Here is a 21,524-nt window from a genome sequence, read left to right on the forward strand (position 1 = left end):
AGGAGGTAAAGAAAAGGCATGATAAGGGTACCTCTTCACTCTCCAACTGTAGGAGTGCATCTCAACCGTCTAAATCAGCATCTTTCCTTTATTTCCCCCTGTCGCTACACATCGATGTGGATCAACTTTACAGTTTATCCAAAGGTAGGTGCCCGCAAGAAATTTGCTTTCACCTATCCTGTGCTTTCAGATCATTGCAAATTAAGGAAAGGAGACAAGAGGATAGGAAGAAGGGAGGATTTTAAAGCATTGGAGCAGGCCCCTGGATAGTTAGTAATAATAATCATCTGTTTATGAGGCATTTCTGTTGCCTCTCAGGGACTCTGTTGCCACTCAGGGACTCAGTCAGACCTTTGAGGGTTTTTTGAAGTGCAGATTTCTAGAATACTAATCCTGTCTTGTCAACCTTGAAGCCCTGTAGCACCTGGGCCAAGAAGACACATCCCCCCTTGAGTCACCTGTCACCCAATCATCAAGCACACACACACCCACACCCACACACACACACACACACACACACACTTCAATGATGTCTCTAGACACTTCTTAACAAATTCCAACCTGACTGATACAGTTATGCAAGCATGCACAAGCGCGCACACACACAGAGAGAGAGAGAGAGAGACCCTCACAGACATCCAGACCAAAACAAACGCTCCTCCAGTCTTCCAACGCATAAACCTCTCCAGCACCCTGGACGGATTATTTGGAACGCTTAGTCACGTCTGAGATAAAGTGATAACAATAAATTAATTAACTTCCGTCTGAAAAACGCTCCTCCTCAGTAGGACTGAGAGGGATTGGTGAGCAGGAGAACTAAATCTGTTCCCTTCTCTCTGGTGAGAAGCCATTTACATAGGAGCTGTTTGCTCTTCAAGCCTGCATGGTTCTCCTTTCTACCATAAAGCAGCATTTTGCCCTCCCCTGGAGTCTGAGGGAGGTTTTTCCTTTTTCACTTTGATTAAATTGTATCAAATTTCACACTGAGCAAAGTTGGGGAGCACGTTTTGGAGCAGGATTGGGAGTATAGGCTTTCGGATTCTTTCAGAAAAATAGGATGTGAAAAAGTAGTCTGCTATTCAGTCAGTTACTCCCTGCTGTACTATGTCAGGGCGCAGACACATTCTGGACATGACGTTGAGATTTTAGAAAATGTGAAACCCTAGTTGGAAATCGTACCACTTATTGTAAATGTTTGGGATTGTGGTGTGAACAGAATAACATACAGAGGCGAAGCCTAGCCCATCTAGCCAACCATCCTAAACTCATCTAGGCAGGTTTTGATGTTACTCTTTTTCAAGCAACCCCCCTTGAACCTCTAAATTGATCTAGATTGGACCCTGGAAGGACATGGTTTATTTAATGTAAACCTCTGCACACTGTGAGGCACACCAGTACCACGCAGTGCTCAAGGCCTTGTAGTGTTTGACTTGGAGCCCATTTAGCTGCTGGCAAGTAGATAGACAGAGTACAGAGCAGCGTGAGTGGGTTTAATGGGGCTCTGCTATGAACTGGGGCCAAGCTGGACTGCAGACCTGTTTTAACAGTGAGGCTGCCAGAGCAACAGAGAAGGGGACAGGCACCAGGTTGACCAACCAGTTAGAGATGCCACCCAGCATAAATCATGAGGGCAGTTGGGTCTGTGTGTGTGTGTGTGTGTGTGGGGGGGCTATAACCTTGAAGTTCAGGTTGTTGTCTACTCTTTGCCTTGGTTTGGAGTGCTGAGTCAGCAAGTGTTTCAGCCCCAAGTACAGTGGTAAGGCTAGCTGCATGGTATGTCTCTCTCTTTCTCTTTCTCTGTCTTCCTCGCTCTCTTGCTCTCTCCTCTCCAGGCCTGTAGATAGTTCAGATTGATGGGGCTAACCTTCTCCCTCCTTAGTCAATAGCCTAGCGCTTCGTCTCCATCACACATATCGAGCCGTCTGAGAAACAGACATCCACAACAACAATATAATTAGCCTTTAGATTATGGAAATCCCCTGAACCAACCTCACAACTGCTCCCCATTGTGTCTGGCGAATCAACTCCAGAGGCTCCATTAATCAGAAATATTTATGTCCCTGCCTCACATGTGCCTGGTGTGTAGAAATGATGCCTAAATAATAAATAATAACATTGGTGTCACTGAACTCACTTACCCATGTTGAGGCATACATACATGTGTGGTAGATCTATCATGTGTGATAGATTTAGGAACTGCTGACGGAGTGTCTCCTTATAATCACAAACCCAACAAGACCATATTGATTTCATGTGTTTCATTGATTTTACTGACTGTGTAGTGATTGAGTGCTTATGAAAGAGAGATACATTGACTATATATTAGAAATCAGTATACTAAATCAACTGTCAGATCTGTCAAAAACCCATCATAAACATTCACTGTCACTACTGCCTACACCTTAGCTAGCTAGCTTAGTTTATACTGCATCAATGGATTCCCAGGAGAGCAAAATCACTCGATTTTTAAATAGCAATGTTTTGCTAGGAGCTGGTTAAGACGATTAATGGCATCAACTTATTTGTGACTACTTTTTGACACCTGAGTCGGAGAGAGTTGGCACACACACACACAGCATGTTAATGTTTTTAAATGGATGTCAATTGTAAAGTCTTTTGTCTGTAATGTATCTTTCGTTATATGTTGGACCCAAGGAAGACTAGATGTCGCCATTGGCTAATGGGTATCCTAATAAATCAAATCAAGTCTACACCAGTGACTCCGCAGACAGCACAGACACCGACTCAGATGAGCTCACCGAAGTCGAGGCCAATCCACTTGAGGAGGTAACTGAGGAAGACCACCCATTAATGGTGGATCCGTCAATTACCATGCTTCAGCTGGTCGAGGGGGAATATGTCAGTGATGCTGGACAAGAAATGAAAAAGGCCCGCAAGTTCAGGTGCGCTTGCAAGTCCAACGAAGGAAAGCCCTGTACTTTGCTGTTTACCCCAGAGGAGATGGTCAAGAGACGTGACCAGATTAATTAACTCACCAATGGTAAGTGCTTGCCATTCAAGTTTAGTTGGCTGTGAGTGTTTAATGTGTACAGTGTGATTGTCTGTGTCTGTCTATCTGTGAGTGTCTGTGTTTGTGTGATGAGGCACAAGTAGACTGACTAGCTAGTTAGTGTATTACAGCCAAGTGTGTGTGTGTGTGTGTGTGTGTGTGTGTGTGTGTGTGTGTGTGTGTGTGTGTGTGTGTGTGTGTGTGTGTGTGTGTGTGTGTGTGTGTGTGTGTGTGTGTGTGTATGGGAGAGAGAGAGAGAGAAGTGGGGGATGTGTAGCCCACAAACATTTACAGTAACTTATGAAACCTGTGTGTGTGTGTGTGTGTGTGTGCGTATGAGGGTGTGTGTTGAGTGATTATATTTGTCATATTTGTCCGAAGACAGGTTACATTAATGCATGAAATGGCCATCAATAAAGTTACCTCATACCTTTATATCAAACATTATATTTACAGTACAAGTAAAAGTGTGTGTGTATGCTGTTTGTGTGTACTGTTTGTGTACGTGTGTGTGTGTGTGTGTGTTCACGCATGCATTTTAATGAGTTCAGGTTGTGTGGGTATTGAAAGTTTGTTGATATTACTTGAAAATGTATAGTGCATTTTGTTACGTTACAGCCTTATTCTAAAATGTATTAAATATAATTTTTGCTCTCATCAATCTACACACAATACTCCATAATGACCAAAAATCAGGTTGTTAGAAATTTTATAAAATAAAAGAAACTAAAATATCACATTTATGTCAGTATTCAGACCCTATACTTAGTACTTTGTTGAAGGACTTTGGGCAGCAATTACAGCCTTGAGTCTTCTTGGGTATGACGCTACAAGCTTGGCACCATCCCTCATTTTTAATTTACCTTGACAAAAACTATGAAATAACATATATCGAATTATCCAGTAAAAGTGACAGCTTTTCACACTCTTGGCATTCTCTCAACCAGCTTCAAGGTCGTCACCTGGAATGCATTTGAATTAACAGGTGTATCTTGTTAAAAGTTCATTTGTAGATTTTCTTTCCTTCTTAATATGTTTGAGCCAATCAGTTGTGTTGTGACAAGGTAGGGGTGGTATACAGAAGACAATCCAATTTGAAGAATTGTTTAACACTTTTTTGGTTACTACATGATTCCATATGTGTTATTTCATAGTTTCATAGACACTTCGCGGGCACGTGACTACAGTTTGCATTGAATTGTGGGTCATATCAACCCCACAAGTGATCAAAGTTCTTCACTCACTCCCTCAAGCTAAATCGAGGGTCGAAGTGGTAACGTTAGTGAACTGGACCTCCAATTAAGATAGCAATCTAACTGCATCCGGTTTCGACGGGGACTCGCCCAAGGTAAAGTGGCTAGCGCGAGGGCTGAGATATGGAGGAGTGGAGGAGGAAGCAAGAGAGATGGGAGATAGAAAAGATGATGATGGAGAGGCGAGTGCGAGATAGTGAGGGAAATGGAAGAGAGGAGGAGGGTGGAGGAAAGGGAGATGCGTGAATTTATGGAGCTCCAGCGGAGGACAATAGCAGAGATCTACAAGACGGAGACATCTGTGCGGAGAGATGCAGAAGAATGGAAAGATGGCATTAGAGAGGAAAAAGATGAGTGGAAGGAGTCTAAGAGAGAAGCAGAAGATGATGAGGAAAGAGCAGCAGGATAGCAGACATAAAGAGGCGAGACAGAGATACATGGAGAGGCAAAGGAGGAGAAGAAAAGGAGAAGTGAGGAGAAATTGAGTGGAAGAAGAGAGAGGAGGAATGGAGAAAGTGGATAGAGGAGAAACAGAAAGAAAGGAAAGAGGATAGGAAGTGAGAGGAGGAATATAATAGGATGCAAAAGGAGGAGAGGAAGAAGAGCGAGAGAAATGTGACAGGAGCAGAGGGAGGAGCTGGTAGAGCCGAGGAGGGAGGTGGAAAGACAATGTCTGGAGAATATAAAGCGGAAGAAGGAGGATGAGATTGAGATGGAGGAGATAGTGAGAGAGCTGGCTACAAATATAAAGCTAGTGAAGAAATAGCAAAAGATTGAGGATAAAAAAAAAATAGAGCGGAAGAGTTCATCAAGAAGCTAGAAGAGTGCACAATGAAAGTGGTAGAGATGAGAAGAGAGGTGGAGAGAAAGTCTAAAGAAAGAGGGAGGAGGAAAAGAGAGAGGAAGCTGGAGAGGGAGACACAGAGAGATAGGAAGTGAAGACTATTTGAGGGGGAGAGGAATAAAAACATTGGAGAAGAGAGAGAGAGAGTGAGCTGTTTTAGCAAAGAAAAAGACAGAAGAGGAGACTAAGAGCTATATAAAAAACATTTGTACTGGTTATTAGAATTGAAGAGGAGAACGAGCAGAGAGAGAATAGAAAGCTAGAAGAGCAGAAAAAAGAGAGAGAGTCGGAGAGGAGAAAAGAGGTGAGGCCAACAATGTCAAGAAGAGACCAAAAAAAAAATAGTATCTGAATGAATGGGTGGCGGGAAAAGAGGACAAGGGAGAGCTGAATAACACCGCTGTGGGAATTGACGGTAACCTCTGCCAATTGATAAAGGATGGTCAAAAACAGATTGCGATAATGGTGTTATTGAGTAGATTATCCCAAAAAATGAGGAAAAGAAGGAGAGGAGTGATGAAAAAAAAACAAGGATGATAATGGCATGAGTGAGAAAATAAAGCAAATGAAGAGTGATAAAAAGGGGGATGGGGGAGAGGACCTTCATAGTGATAAAGCAATGACCACCAATTTTGTTAGTGAATGATTATGGCATGAGTGAGAAAGAAAACAATGGAAAGAAAGGAGAGAAGGATGAGAAAGAGAAAGGGAACCCCCAGACTTGCATAGAACTGACAGATAGTGATGAAAATGTCTGTGAAGGAAGGATGGATGAGCAGGAAAAAGAGAGGGAGAAGGTATCACTGAATGAGAGAGCCAATGATTGAGGGAAGGGTGAAGGAAAGGAAAAATGACAGCAGGCCAGATTCCTTCATCCTGAGGAGGTTGGATGAAGGTGAGAAAACTAGCCAAAAGAAGACAAGAAGAGAGTGAGGATAAGGAGGAAACGAATGGCAAAAAAAAAAAGTATAACATCCAGAAAAAAAGTCATGAAGACACAGCATCTAGGCCTGGTGACGAAAGAGGGGGAAAACAGAACCGAATGGACAGACAGTGAGGATGAGGAGGGAAAGAATGGCGTGAAAAGGAAGGATAACATCAAGAAGGAAAGGTTGGATGATCAGAGGAAAGAAAGGGATAAGGTAGCACTGAAAGAGAAAAGCAATGATAGATGGAAGGGTGCAGGAAAGTGGAAGGGTGCAGGAAAGTGGAAGGGTGCAGGAAAGCAAAAAGTGAGCAGTGAGGATTAGGCAGAAAAGAATGCAGTGAAATAAATATAGATACTATCCAGAAGAAATGTCCTGAAGAACCAACATCTCAAATCAAATTTTATTGGTCACATATACAGTTGAAGTTGGAAGTTTACATACACCTTAGCCAAATACAATTCAACTCTGTTTTTCACAATTCATGAATTTCACAATTCATGTAATCCTAGTAAAAATTCCCTGTCTTAGGTCAGTTAGGATCATCACTTTATTTTAAGAATGTGAAATGTCAGAATAATAGTAGAGAGAATGATTTATTTCAGCTTTTATTTCTTTCATCACATTCCCAGTGGGTCAGAAGGTTACACACACTCAATTAGTATTTGGTAGCATTGCCTTTAAATTGTTTAACTTGCGTCAAATGTTTCGGGTAGCCTTCCACAGGCTTCCCACAATAAGTTGGGTGAATTTTGGCCCATTCCCACTGACAGAGCTGGTGTAACTGAATCAATCCTTGTTCGCACACACTTTTTCAGTTCTGCCCATAAATGTTCTACAGGATTGAGGTCATGGCTTTGTGATGGCCACTCCAATATCTTGACTTTGTTGTCCTTAAGCCATTTTGCCACAACTTTGGAAGTGTGCTTGGGTATGCAATTGTCCAATTGAAAGACCCATTTGCAACCAAGCTTTAACTTCCTGACTGATATCTTGAGATGTTGCTTCAATATATCCACATACAGTGGGCTCCGAAATTACTGGCACCCTGCCTAGCAATGCACAAACAATGGTTAAACAAATATAAACAATTTAATTATAGAGAGAAACTCAAAATACCAACATGTGAGAAATAATGTACTTTTTTAATGTTTCAATGGAACCAACCAACATCATTTATTGATTAAATTAAAATCAATGTCCTCCAAATCAAGGTTTCACAATTAATGGCACTTTTAAAGATTACTGTATATAACATCTACCAAAATTAAACCATAAACTTAGTGGAATTTAATTTATCTAAGTCTTAAAACCTCTTGAAACTAGCAATCCAGGATCCGGGATCGTAATCATAGCCTCAAATTAATTAGTATAACGCAGCGGACATAAATACCCCTAGAAACTTTTCCTATTCATGAAAATCGCAAATGAAATGAAATAAATATTCAAACACAAGCTTAGCCTTTTGTTAACAACACTGTCATGTCAGATTTTCAAAATATGCGTTACAGCCAACGCTAGACAAGCATTTGTGTAAGTTTATCATGACATAATGCTATGCTAGGCTCTGCTGGCAGCAGGCAACATTTTCACGAAAATAAGAAAAGCAACCAAATTAAATAATTTGAAGAACTTTGGATGCTTTCACTCAGGAGACTCCCAGTTAGATAGCAAATGTTCCTTTTTTCCAAAAATATTATTTTTGTAGGCGAAATAGCTCCCGTTTCTTCATCATGCTTGGCTGAGAAATCGACCGGAAAATGCTACCACTACAACGCCAAACTTTTTTCAAAATTAACTCCATAATATTGACAGAAAGACGGCAAACGTTGTTTAGGATCCATCCTCAAGGTGTTTTTAACATATATATTCGATAATATATCCGTCGAGGCAATTGGTTTCTCATAAGAAGCGATTGGAAAAATGGCTACCTCAGTATTTTACGCAAGATTTTCTGTGGGAGACACCATGTGACCACTTGCTATATATGGTCCCTTATGGCTATTCTTCAATGGAAATGCGTAAAAAGACGTCACAATGCTGTAGACACGTTGGGGAATACGTGGAAAACGTAAGCTCATTCGTAGCTCATTCACAGCCATATAAGGAAACATTGGCATGAGGCGGTTTCAAAAAATGCGGCACTTCCTGGTTGGATTTTTATCAGGTTTCCACCTGTAACATCAGTTCTGTGGCACTCACAGACAATATCTTTGCAGTTCTGGAAACCTCAGAGTGTCTTCTTTCCAAAGCTGTCAATTATATGCATAGTCGAGCATCTTTTCGTGACAAAATATCTTGTTTAAAACGGGAACGTTTTTCATCCCAAAATTTTAATAGCGCCCCTAATGCTTAACTGGTTTTAAAGAACTATATTGAGACATTACATCACTTCCGGTTTCACTAGGGTATAAAAAATGAGGTAACACACATGCAGTATCCCGCTGTCATCCAACACCATGAAGAAAACAAAAGAACTGGCAGTTCAAAAGAGACAGATGGTTGTAGACCTTCATAAATCTGGTAATGGCTACAAGACGATCCACAAATGATTGAATATACCACTGAGCACTGTCAGGGATATTATAAAAAAATTCAAAAGATATGGAAGTTGAAAACATCACGCGCAGGGGACGCAAATGCATTTTGCCCCCCAGGATAGGAAGGAGGATAGTGAGAGAAGCAACAAAGTCTCCAAGAATCACTGTGAAATAAGTGCAGGCCTTGGTGGCGTCTTGGGGTCACCAGGTTTCAAAAAGCACCATCAGACGCCACCTTGACAACCACAGGCTCTTTGGAAGGGTTTCCAGAAGAAAGCCCTTTCTGACCACAAGACACAGACGCAAGCGCTTGGAGTTTGCCAAATGTCATTTAAATTATGACTGGAAGAAGGTGCTCTGGTCAGATGAGACAAATATTTAACATTTTGGTCAGATACAGCAACGGCATGTTTGACGTCGAAACAGAGATGCATACAAGGAGAGGAACCTCATACCCACGGTGAAATATGGAGGGGGGTCACTGATGTTTTGGGGCTGTTTTAATTCCAGAGGTCCAGGGGCAATGGTTAAGATTGATGGCATAATGAATACCACCAAGTATCAGGCAATTTTGTCTGACAATCTGGTTGCCTCTGCCAGAAGGCTGGGACTTGGCCGTAGGTGGACTTTCCAACAAGACAATGACCCGAAACATACCTCAAGATCCACACAGAAATGGTTCTGTGACAACAAAATCAATGTTCTGCCATGGCCAAATCAGTCGCCGGACCTCAATCCAATCGAAAACCTGTGGGCTGAGTGGAAGAGGGCAGTTGATAGGTGCAAACCCAAGAATGTGAAGGATCTGGAAAGGATCTGGTGCAAAATCCCTCCAAATGTGTTCCTTAACCTTGTCAAACATTACAGGAAAAGACTCCATGCTGTTATCCTTGCCAGAGGTGGTTGCACTAAGTAAGGAGTGCCAATAATTATGAAACCTTGATTTTGGTTAAATTTATTTTTTATTAAATAATTGTATGAATTTGGTTGGTTCCATTGAAATGTTAATAAAGTACAGTATTTCTCACGTTTGTATTTTGAGTTTCTCTATAATTATAGTGTTTATATTTTTTAAAGTATTGTTTGTGCATTGCCAGTCAGGGGGGGCAGTAATTTTGGAGCCCACTGTAATTGTCCCTCCTCATGATGCCATCTATTTTGTTAAGTGCACCAGTCCCTCCTGCCGCAAAGCACCCCCACAACATGATGCTGCCACCCACGTGCTTCACGGTTGGGATGGTAAGCCTCCCCCTTTTTCCTCCAAACATAACTATGGTCATTATGGCCAAACAGTTATATTCTTGTTTCATCAGACCAGAGGACATTTCACCAAAAAGTATGATCTTTGTCCCCATGTGCAGTTGCAAACCGTAGTCTGACTTTTTTTAATGGCGGTTTTGGAGCAGTAGCTTCTTCCTTGCTAAGCGGCCTTTCAGGTTATGTCGATATAGGACTCATTTTACTGTGGATATAGATACTTTTGTACCGGTTTCCTCCAGCATCTTCACAAGGTCATTTGCTGTTGTTCTGGGATTGATTTGCACTTTTCACACCAAAGTATGTTCATCTCTAGGAGACAGAATGTGTCTCCTTCCTGAGAGGTATGACGGCTGTGTGGTCCCATGGTGTTTATACTTGCATACTATTGTTTGTACAGATGAATGTGGAACCTTCAGGCATTTGGAAATTGCTCCCAAGGATGAACCAGACTTGTGGAGGTCTACAATTTTTCCTCTGAGGTCTTGGCTGATTTCTTTTGATTTTCCCATGATTTCAAGCAGAAAGGCACCGAGTTTGAAGGTAGGCCTTGAAACACATCCACAAGTACACCTCTAATTGACTCAAATGATCAATTAGCCTATCAGAAGCTTCTAAAGCCATGACATCATTGTCTGGAATTTACAGTCAACTTCTGACCCACTGGAATAGTGATGCAGTGAGTTATAAATGAAATAATATGTCTGTAAATAGTTGTTGGAAATATTACTTGTGTCATGCACGAAGTAGATGTCCTAACCGACTTGCCGAAACTATAGTTTGTTATCAAGACATTTGTGGAGTGGTTGAATAACGAGTTTTAACCTCTCTAGAGTATGTGGGATGCAAGCGCGCCCAAGTCAGGTCTGCATACTTCCTTTGTCCTCCGACCAAAATGGCTTTTTACTCATCATTTTTCAAAATAAAAGCCTGAAACCATGTCTAAAGACAGTTGACATTATTGGAAGCCATAGGAACTGCAATCTGATTTTTAACCCATTGGATTCTCTATAGGCATTGAGTTGAAAAACAGCGACATGAAAATAATTCCACTTCCTAGATGGATTTCACCTGCCATATCAGTTCTGTTATACTCACAGACAATTAACAGTTTTGGAAACTGTAGAGTGTTTTCTATCCAAATGTACTAATTATATGCGTATCCTAGCTTCTGGGCCTGAGTAACAGACAGTTTACTTTGGGCACGCTTTTCATCTGGAGGTGAAAATATGGCAATGAATGTGTGTATTTCAATATATGAATATGACAAGTTCATTTTTCCCTCTTCTCTCCATCCCTATCAGATTGTTCAATTTCTTCCCTTCCAACAAGCACGGTGCAAAGGTACAAATGTAGGCTTACTCATTTGTCTATTATTTCCTGTGTTACTGTAAGTCCCAATCAGTGGTGTAAAGTACCTAAGTAAAAATACTTTAAAGTACTACTTAAGTCGTTTTTTGGGGTATCTGTACTTTGCTATTTATATTTTTGATAACTTTGACTTTTACTCCACTACATTCCAAAAACAAAATAATGTACTTTTTACTCCATACATTTTCCCTGAAACCCAAAAGTATGAAAGCTTAGCAGGACAGGAAAATGGTCCAATTCACACACTTATCAAGAGAACATCCCCGGTCATCCGTACTGCCTCTGATCTGACTGAATCACTAAACACAAATGCTTTGTTTGTAAATTATTGTCTACATGTTGAAGTGTGTCCCTGGCTATCCGTAAATAAATTTAAAAAAAAAAGAAAATTGTGCCATCTGGTTTGATTAATATAAGGAATGTGAAATGATTTATACTTTTTTTTTAGACATTCAATCAACTATTACTTTACTGGGTGACTTTCACTTTTACTTGATTCATTTTCTATTAATGTATCTTTACTTTTAATCAAGTATAACCATAGGGTACTTTTTCCATCACTGGTCCCACTTATGTTGTACTAAGCCGTCCTCTCTTCTCCTTTCAGACTTTTCCATCTTTGCAGCAGGGGGAAAAGCCCAGCTCTCACCACTCGTGCCGCAACAACAGTAAGAAGAGCTGGCGGGATTGATTTAACAATGGGTGGATGATTCCTTTTGATGATTCACAACCTTTTTAAATATACACAATCTCACTTTACGCTCACTGTCTCTCTCTTGCCCTTTGGAGATATCGATGGTCAGGTCACTACAGTAACATGGGGCGGCAGGTAGCCTAGTGGTTAGAGCGTTGGGCCAGTTACCGAAAGGTTGCTTGATCGAATCCCTGAACTAACAAGCTAAAAATCTGTCGTTCCGCCCCTGAACAAGGCAGTGAACCTACTGTTCTCCTGTAGGCCTTCATTTTAAGTAATAATTTGTTCTTAACTGACTTGCCTGGTAAAAAAAAAAACAGTGACATGTTGATAGCAACAATTGATAACCTTTCAGACAATAAAAAAAGTACAGAATCAGAAGTGTCTATACCTTTTCATACAGTAGAATTCTGCTCCGGCATAGAATGTTTGGTATTGTTTTCCTGACAACAATATACACAATGGCTGTGCTGTTTTTTGATGGTAGGGTGTTTTCTTTCTACTAAATGTCTTGGTAAGTAACGGCATTTAATTAACTTTAACCTACTTTTTAAGGAGAAAGAGGTCTACGCACAGGCAGCTCAGGATAATTTGATAGTTCTGGTCTCCCAGTGTACGTCTAGTCCTGCTTCAGAAGCGGCATTGCTTTACAGACAATTAAAATACCTTCGAAACTATCTCCAGAGAAGCTTTCGTGCTGGTATTTAAATGCAATAATGTACCCTTACAGACAAACAAACATGCCATAGCCAAGGCGTTTTCAAGGCGGCACATTCCATGTCTGATCTGTGTTAATCTGCAAAATTGTAATTATTCACCTACCTCCTCATGCCTTTTGCACACAATGTATATAGACTCTTTTCTCTTTTTTTTCCTACTGTGTTATTGACTTGTTAATTGTTTACTCCATGTGTAACTGTGTTGTCTGTTCACACTGCTATGCTTTATCTTGGCCAGGTCGCAGTTGTAACTGAGAACTTGTTCTCAACTAGTCTACCTGGTTAAATAAAGGTGAAATAAAATGTAAATTTAAAAAAGTGTATCTCTGTCTCTCCTTCAGATCCCTCTATCTTTGCAGCTGGGAGAAAGAGTTTAGCTAAGATCCTGAAGCCCCTAATGAGCAGAAAGTAGCCAGTCGAGGTGAGTGGAAAAGTGACGGGAAAACATGCTGGAAACCTTTAGAGAATATACAGAGAATGTTACATTCATACAATTGAAGTCTGTTATTCACTGTCAAATTAATTATAATGCTCTCCTCTCTCTTTCAGATAATTACATTTAGTGACAAGAATCTACAACTAAAAACAAAGCTGTCCTACGAAGAGATGGGATTGTTTTCTATACTATTTTCATACTGATTTAATTGTTCCTTAATTCATGCATTTTGAATAAAGATGCTAGCATCGAACATCTATATGTGCTTTTGTTATTAAAAATGTTCATTAAGAGGTCAAGACGTGAAATGAGTTCATAATCACAAACACACACACTACAAATGTGGCCCAACCAAAATTAAATGAATTTGTTTCCACCAATGCCTTCACACGCTTGCACTTTACAATCCTTAACAAACAAGTTTCCTCCTCTGCATGAGTTTACCTCTGACAATGACTTTGCCATGATATGCCTCTGTCAAGTCTACTCCTTCTCCGGCGCTTGACGTCGCTGGTTTACTAACCACCGGTCCTGGCAATTTTTATTACGCACACTTGCACCTCATCATGAGGCACACCTGGACTCCATCACTACCCTGATTACTTCCTATTTATCCAGCACTCCCTAGCATCAATCTTCAGGCAGTATTGGTTCAGTTTTCATGCCCAGATGCTGGGCTTGTTTTATATGCTCGTTATTATTAAACTCACCATCTGTGTTTATGTTACAGTCTCACTGAAACATGGCACAGTGAGGGTGACTGTTACCATCTTAACGGAGCAGCTCCACCTGTATACAAATACATTGAAAAGTTGCCAGCCACGGTGGAGGCCTTCCTGTTTTATACAGACTGCATTATTTTAAATCCACTGACTGATGATGACTGTAAACAACCAAAAGCTCTCACGGTTATCCTTGTTCACCCAAGTGCTTTATGACTGCTGAGTTTTTTAATCTGCTGCACTGTCTAAACCATGTACAACACGTAAATGTTCCCCACCCACAACCGTGGACACACATTTGGACATCATTATCCCTGCCTCTGATTGGGATGTCATCGAGCTAGGTGTCTCTGACCGGTCCATTAAAGATGGCGGCAAGCATGTCTTTTTTTTGTCTGGTCAATGTCCATGTCAGAAAACCTTTTTGTGGATTTGTCCCCATTTAGCTTTGTTTTATCTGGCTGTGAACATTGGACAATATTGCAATTTTGCATACAGAGTTTTTAAGGAAGACGTAAATAAAACAGGTCTGCTGAAACTTTTGAGGCCTACTTGAATATACCTCGACTCCCTACTCTGCACTGGGGCATTATCTGAGCAGACACTTGCCTACTGCTGCTTTCATCCTTCCACTTGACATTGTGCCTTTCATATTTTTGGACTAATGCCAAACTTGAACTCCATTTGGTTTAGTCTACTTTTTCTTACTTTCCCGTGGGCCGATGTGGACACTGTCAGCTCATTGAGGAATACATGCCTGAGTTAGACATCCAGCTGGACAATCAGAGTAAGCAAATTGAGACATTGCAGCGTGTCCTGAATAGGTCCCACTCTAAGAGCTTTTTCTTTTCTACTCCACTGCCTTCTTGGAGCAGAAACTCTGTGCTACCCGCAGCCTACGGTGAAGGATATCACAGGATTTCTTCTGTCCCTCCTACAGCCAAGGGCTGCTGCTGTCATACTGCATGTCGGATCAAATGATATCAAAAGATTAAATCATAGTTAATGACACAGGATTTTATTGAGCTGATCAACAACCTGAAAGGCTCTGAAAAGCAGCCGATTATCTCTGGCAGTAATAATGCCTCTCTTGAAAAAGCCAAACATTGACCCAGGAAATATAAAAATGATCGGCCTATATCGAATCTCCCATTCCTCTCAATGTTTGAAACAGCTGTTGAGCAGCAACTCACTGCCTTCCCAAAGACAAACAATGTATACAGAACGCTAAAATCTCATTTTAGACCCCATCATAGCACTGAGACTGTACTCGTGAAGGTGGTAAATTACACTTTAATGACATCACACCATGGCTCGGCATCTGTCCTGGTGTAATGAAAGCATGGATTAACGTTTCTGCATAATTTTTGGACAGAACGTTTCAGATTTTTGCAATGTTACGAAGATGGTAAAAAGCTGTCCTTAAAATAGTCTTGATAGGTTCGTCAAAAGAGAGATCAGGGTCCAGAGTAAAGCTGAGGTCCTTCACAGTTTTATTTGAGATGACTGTACAACCATCAAGATGAATTGTCAGATACAACAGATCTCTTTGTTTCTTGGGACCTAGAACTAGCATCTCTGTTTTGTCAGAGTATAAATGTAAAACATTTGCCGCCATCCACTTCCTTATGTCTGAAACACATTCTTCCAGGGTATGACATTTCGGGGCTTCACCATGTTTCATCGAAATGTACAGCTGTGTATCGTCCACATACAGTGAAAGTTAACATGTTTTCAAACAACATCACCAAGAGGTAAAATATATAGTGAAAACAATAGTGGTCCTAAAACAGAACCTTGAGGAACACCGAAACTTAGTTGATTTGTCAGAGTACAAACCATACACAGAGACAAACTGATATATTTCCCGACAGATAAAATCTAAACCAGGCCAGATCTTGTCCATGTAGACCAATTTGGGTTTCAAACTCTCCAAAAGAATGTCATGATCAATGGTGTCAAATGCAGCACTAAGGTCTAGGAGCACGAAGACAGATGAAGAGTCTTGGTCTGATGCCATTAAAAGGTAATTTACCGTCTTCACGAGTGCAGTGCTATGTTGGGGCCTAAAATCAAACATTTCATATCCATTGTTTTCAGGAAGGCAGTGAGTAGCTGCGCGACAGATTTTTCAAAAAAATTGACAGGCATGGGAGAGTCGATGTAGGCCGATAGTTTTTAATATTTTCTGGGTCAAGGTTTGGCTTCTTCAAGAGAGGCTTTATTACTGCCACTTTTAGTGAGTTTGGTACACATCCGGTGGACAGGGAGCCGTTTATAATGTTCAACATAGGAGGGTCAAACACAGGAAGCAGATCTTTCAGTAGTTCAATTGGAATAGGCTCCAGTATGCAGCTTGAAGGTTTAGAGGCCAGTACTATTTTCATGTGTCTCCCTTGAGCACAGGAAGCAGCTCTTTCAGTAGTTTACAGTGCCTTGCAAAAGTATTCAACCCCTTAGCATTTTTCCTATTTGATGCATTACAACCTGTAATTTAAAAATAATTTTATTTGGATTTCATGTAATAGACATACACAAAATAGTCTGTTTGTGAAATTAAATGGGAAAAAAATACTTATTTAAAAAAATTCAAAAAACAAAAATGGAAAGTGGTGCTTGCATTTGTGTTCACCCCCTTGCTATGAAGCCCCTAAATAACATCAACCAATTACATTCAGAAGTCACATAATTAGTTAAATAAAGTCCACCTGTGTGCAATCTAAGTGTCACAGGATCTCAGTATATATACACACACCTGTTCTGAAAGGCCCCAGAGTCTGCAACACCACTAAGCAAGGGGCACCACCAGGCAAGCGGCACCATTAAGACCAAGGAGCTCGCCAAACAGGTCAGGGTCAAAGTTGTGGAGAGGTACAGATCAGGGTTGGGCTATAAAAAAATATCAGAAACGTTGAACATCCCACAGAGCACCATTAAATCCGTTATTAAAAAATGGAAAGAATATGGCACCACAACAAACCTGCCAAGAGAGGGCCGCCCACCAAAACTCACAGACCAAGCAAGGAGGGCATTAATCAGAGAGGCAAGAAAGAGACCAAAGATAACCCCGAAGGAGCTGCAAAGCTCCACAGTGGAGATTGGAGTATCTGTCCATATGACCACTTTAATTCATATACTCCACAGAGCTGGGGTTTATGGAAGAGTGGCCAGAAAAAAAGCCATTGCTTAAAGAAAAAAAAAGCAACCACGTTTGCTGTTTGCCAAAAGACGTGTGGAAGACTCCCCAAACATATGGAAGAAGGTACTCTGGTCAGATTAGACTAAAATCGAGATTTCTGGCCATCAAGGAAAACGCTATGTCTGGCGCAAACCCAACACCTCTCATCACTCCGAGAATAGGAGGTGCCTGTTTCGGCAGGGACTGGGAAACTAGCCAGAATTGAAGGAATGATAGATGGACAGTCTTCCAGAAATGTGAGACTGGGACAGAGGTTCACCTGCCAGCAGGACAATTACCCTAAGCATAGTGCTAAAGCAACACTCGAGTGGTTTAAGGGGAAACATTTAAATGTCTTGGAATGGCCTAGTCAAAGCCCAGAGCTCAATCCAATGGAGAATCTGTGGTATGACTTAAATATTGCAGTACACCAGCAGAACCCAACCAACTTGAAGGAGCTGGAGCAGTTTTGCCTTGAAGAATGGGCAAACATCCCAGTGGATATAGAGACATTCCCCAAGATACTTGCAGCTGTAATTCCTGCAAAAGGTGGCTCTACAAAGTGTTGACTTTGTGTTACGCGGAGTGAAACAAGGAAACCCAAGCGCAGACTCCGATGAGGAGACTGGGATGAAGTAACCAGGGTATTTATTGAAACACAGCGGGAAGATTGAGTGCAGGCCAGGGGAAGCTCGGACTGGTTGCAGGAAACCAGGTGTGGAGGCTGGACCGAGAGGCGTTGGGACAGGGTAAGCAGATCTGGAAGGGAATCCAAGGGAGCAGTAGGGTTGGGAATCCAGGGCAGAGTGGCAGGATGAGAAGATGTGGGACTGGAGACAGGGACCAGAGTCAGAGCGGGCAGAACTGTAGCGGAGTGGGAAACTGTGTCAGGCAAGGAAAACAGGCACCTCAAAATAGTAACAAGCGGCTAGAAACGTAGGCTGACTGAGCAGAGATTACGATCTGGCAGTGTGGAAATGGCAGGACTGAGTATTTGTAGAGGTCTTAATTATGGAACAGGTTACATCTTCAAAGTGGTAAGCATGTTGTGTCAATCAAATGATACAACCCCCCCAAAATCAATTTTAATTCCAGGTTGTAAGGCAACAAAATATGGAAAATGCCAAGGGGGTGAATATTTTCGCAAGCCACTGCAGTTGGAATAGGGTCCAGTATACAGCTTGACGGTTTAGAGGCCATTACTATTTTCATGAATGTGCCAAGAGATATAAGATTAAGAAACATGAGTGTCTCCCTTGATCCTAGGTCCTGGCAGTGTTCTGCAGACTCAGGACAACTGAGATCATGATCTTTTTGTTAAATAAGTTCATGAATTTATCACTGCTGAAGTGAAAGCCATCCTCTCTTGGGGAATGCTTTTTAGTTGGATTTGCAACAGTGCCAAAAATACATTTTGGATTGTTCTTATTCTCCTCAATTAAGTTGGAAAGATAGGATGATCGAGCAGTAGAGAGGTCTCTATGATATTGCATGGTACTGTCTTTCCAAGCTAGTTGGAAGACTCCCAATTTGGTGGAGCGCCATTTCCGTTCCAATTTTCTGGAAGCTTGCTTCAGGGGCTTGGGTATTTTCTGCATACCAGTGAGCTAGTTTCTTACGACAAATGTTTTTTGTTTTTAGGGGTACGAATGCATCTCGGGTATTACGCAAGGTTAAAGTTAGTTCCTCAGTTAGGTGGTTAACCGATTTTTGTACTCCGGTGTCCTTGGGTAGGTGGAGGGAGTCTGGAAGGGCATCAAGGAATCTTTGGGTTGTCAAAGAATTTATGGCATGACTTTTGATGATCGTTGGTTGGGGTCTAAGCAGATTATTTGTTGGGATTGCAAACATAATAAATTAGCTGTCTGATAGTCCAGGATTATGAGGAAAAACATTTAGATCCACATTATGTATTGCAAAACAAGGGACAGAGTATGACTGTGGCAATGAGTATGTCAGGAGACATGTTGGACAAAACCCACTGAGTTGATGATGGCTCCGAAAGACTTTTGGAGTGGGTCTGTGGACTTTTTCATGTGAATATTATCTGCCATGACTACAAGGCCCGATAGGAATTAAGGGAACTCCGTGAGGAACATGGTATATGGCCCAGGAGGCCTGTAAACTGAAGCTATAAAAAGTGATTGAGTAGGCTGCATAGATTTCATGACTAGAAGCTCAAAAGACGCAAAGTTAAAAATAAAAAAAATTGAAATTGAAATTTTAGCAACACCTTAGCCTTTGTGAGATGCACGGGGGATATGGTCACTAGGGTAACCAGGAGGAGAGGCCTCATTTAACAAAGTAAATTCATCAGGCTTAAGACATGTTTCAGTCAGACCAATCACATCAAGATTGACAATAGTTCATTGACTATAACTGCCTTGGAAGTGAGGGATCTAACATTAAGTAGCCCTATTTTGAGATATGAGATATCACCATCTCTTTCAATATTGACAGGAATGGAGGAGGTCTTTATTCCAGTGAGATTGCTAAAGCGAACACATCCATGTTTAGTTTTGCCCAACCTAGATCCAGGCACAGACACGGTCTCGATGGGGATTGCTGAGCTGACTACACTGACTGTGCTAGTGGCAAACTCCACTAAGCTGGCAGGCTGCCTGGCCTGCACCCTATCTCATAGTGAAGTTAGAGCCCTGTCTATGTTCATAGACGAGATGAGAGCACCCCTCCAGCTAAGATGGAGTCTGTCACTCCTCAGGAGGCCAGGCTTGTTCCTGTTTGTGGGTGTCTCAGAAAGAGGGCCAATTATCTACAAATTCTATTCTATTCTTTTGGGAGGGGCAGAAAACAGTTTTCAACCAGCGATTGAGTTGTGAGACTCTGCTGTAGAGCTCATCACTCCCCCTAACTGGGAGGGGGCCAGAGACTTTTACTTGATGCCGACACATCTTTCTAGCTGATTTACACGCTGAAGTTATGTTGCGCTTGGTGACCTCTGACTGTTTCATCCTAACATTGTTGGTGCCGACATGGATAACAATATCCCTATGCTCTCTACACTCAGTTTTAGTCTTAGCCATCACCATCAACAGATTAGCCTTTAAGACGGTAGCCCTGTCCTCTGGTAAACAGCGTATGATCACTGGATGATTATTTTAAAGTCTATTACTGGGGGTAATGGAGTCACCAATGACTAGGGTTTTCAATTTGTCAGAGCCAATGGTGGGAGTCTTTGGTGGCTCAGACCCCGTAACAGGTGGAGGAGAGACCAGAGAAGGCTCGGCCTCTGACTCCGACTCGTTGCTACGAGATCACTCGTAGTGATCTTAATGATTATCGCCCCATTTCAATGCTTGCTTGCCTAGCTACAATTCTTGAATCCTTGGTAAATGTACAACGTTGCTCTTTTTTATCTGAGAAAAGTATTTTGAAGGTAAAGAAATCAGGATTTCGGCCTGGTCATAGCATTATTAGAGCAACGACTTCAGTTAATAATAATCTTCTCAATGCTTTAGATACTAAAATGAAATGTGCTGCTTTGTTTGTGAACCTGTCAAAAGCTGTTGATCATGCAAAAAATATTTAAAAGTTGGCCTCGATAGGCTTCAGCTCTGACGCCTGTTCATGATTTCATGATCATCTTAGTAACAGAACTTACGCCATCGCGATTGATGGGGTTACATCTGAATTCCTTGATGTACATAAAGGTGTAAGACAGGGGGCTATTTACATAAACACATTGGTCAATCTATTAAAATGTCATACTGTTACTTATGCTATTGCCACGACTGTTGATCTGGCTTTGTCAAAACTATATTCAGATTTTATAGCTATGCAGGAATCCCTTGCTGATTCCAAACTTGTGCTAAGTACAGGCAAAACAAAATTTACCTGTTGTTTTCAAACTCTCGTAAGAATGTTTCAGAAGGACTACATATTCACTCATTAGATGGTTCTCCAATAGAACATGTGCCCGCGTAGAAATACTTAGGCATTTGTATTTAAACAGATTTCACACACACACACACACACACACACACACACACACACACACACACACACACACACACACACACACACACACACACACACACACACACACACACACACACACACACACACACACACACACACACACACACACACACACACACACACACACACACACACACACACACACACACACACACACACACACACACACACACACACACACACACACACACACACACACACACACACACACACACACACACACACACACACACACACACACACACACACACACACACACACACACACACACACACACACACACACACACACACACACACACACACACACACACACACACACACACAGCTGGATAAGAAACTAAAATTAAAAGTTTGCTTTTTCTATAGAAACAGATTGTGACTTTTTATTTTATTTAACTAGGCATATCAGTTAAGAATAAATTCTTATTTACAATGACGGCCTACCAAAAGGCAAAAGGCCTCCTGCGGGGACGGGGGCTGGAATTAAAAATAAAAATATAGGACAAAACACACATCACGACAAGAGAGACAACATTACATAAAGAGAGACGTAAGACAAAAACATAGCATGGT

The 21,524-nt window shown here is 41.4% G+C and overlaps 1 pseudogene; it reads right to left on the reverse strand.

Moving 5' to 3' along the window:
* LOC121846316 overlaps positions 1-20,577 on the reverse strand; it is a 62,481-nt pseudogene extending 41,904 nt beyond the window's left edge.
* Positions 20,578-21,524: the final 947 nt, after the last annotated feature.

The sequence above is a fragment of the Oncorhynchus tshawytscha genome, linkage group LG04 (assembly GCF_018296145.1).
Source record: "Oncorhynchus tshawytscha isolate Ot180627B linkage group LG04, Otsh_v2.0, whole genome shotgun sequence".
In the NCBI taxonomy this organism is placed as follows: Eukaryota; Metazoa; Chordata; class Actinopteri; order Salmoniformes; family Salmonidae; genus Oncorhynchus; species Oncorhynchus tshawytscha.